Raw genomic sequence first — 1402 nt, forward strand, 5'->3', positions numbered from 1 at the left:
GTTTCCTATGTATGGGTCTTTTTTTTTTTGCGGGGTACCTATGTATGGGTCTGTTCTTTGACTGCTCTGGGTCAGAAACGTGGTGTCGAGTTGGACTTGGATCGGATCGGTTTAAATCGAGAGGCGAGACATGCCATACGAGGGACCATACCAAATAAGTTCAAAAATTACCTCAAAAAAAAAGGCAGCTTTTTAAAAATGACATTATTTTATGGTAATCGTACTGCGTGCACGTTCAGGGCAAAGTCTTGCCACGCGACGGGCTTGCAGCTTGCAGCCTGCAGCCATGGCCCTTGAGGGCATGCGATGGGTGCATGCGATGATGATGTGATGTAAGGGCATGTACAATGGTATTATTTTAAAAGTAAACTAATATTTTCTTTGGTAAGTCAACAAAATCTTACCAAATAAGTGCTTAATAGTAATATGACAGTTAGATCATGATGATTACATACAAAAATCTCTAAGATTTTAATGATGATTACAGGCAGTCACATAGACTAATATATTAGAATGATTATACTCTGTTGCAAAGCACAAACATTTATCCAATATAAGATGAAACAAGCGTGTGGACATATGTCTTCTCTTGTTTGTAGGAATATATTCTTCCGGGGTAAAATTCATGTTTTCTTTAGTTGCCATGTTTTCTTGTTTGCCTGGAATTGAATGGCGGAAAAATGACCATCTAACATCTTTGTTGGACCGTGCGGGAGGCATGGTGAGCAATCTTCAAATTATTCAAATTTAAAAAGAACATCTTTGTTTGGTAGTCAGACTATTGTTGGCACACAAATTGCATCTCCTCCGTTTCAATGGGAAAAAAGGATTATCCCTAACTTTGTGTTGGCATAGCAATATGTAGCGTACAACCACACATATATGCGATTATCCCTAACAAACATATATGAAATCAAAACCCACACACAACGAAGGCCACTATTTTTTATCACTCATGAGATCGATTTTTCCAAGGATGGTTGAGTGTCAGTCTTTCGCTAGTCTTTATGTCACGAGTCATCAATTGTGCTTGTCCATTTACTCCACCTCACTTGCCTCACGATGAGTTGTCGGGTAGTGCCGCCTCCGCGGCAAATCATCCCTGCTCGCAGTGTCACGTTACCTCCACTAGCACCCCTACCCCCACCCCCTCAAGCGTGCCCTCACCTCTCTGTCATCACACTAACCCCAACATTTGGTGACGAACAACTCTCCTTCATCCCCATATCTATTTTTGATGTCTTTGAATATGTAGGCCTAGGTTTTTGTTTGCAAGAAATATCTTTATGTCACGAGTCATCTCTCATGGTTGTCCCTTTCATCCACCTCACTTGCCTCACATGAGTTGTTGGGTAGTGCCTCCTTAGGCGCACATCATCCCCGCTCGTACTGTCACGTTACC

The sequence above is a fragment of the Triticum dicoccoides genome, chromosome 2B (assembly GCF_002162155.2).
Source record: "Triticum dicoccoides isolate Atlit2015 ecotype Zavitan chromosome 2B, WEW_v2.0, whole genome shotgun sequence".
Taxonomy (NCBI): Eukaryota; Viridiplantae; Streptophyta; class Magnoliopsida; order Poales; family Poaceae; genus Triticum; species Triticum dicoccoides.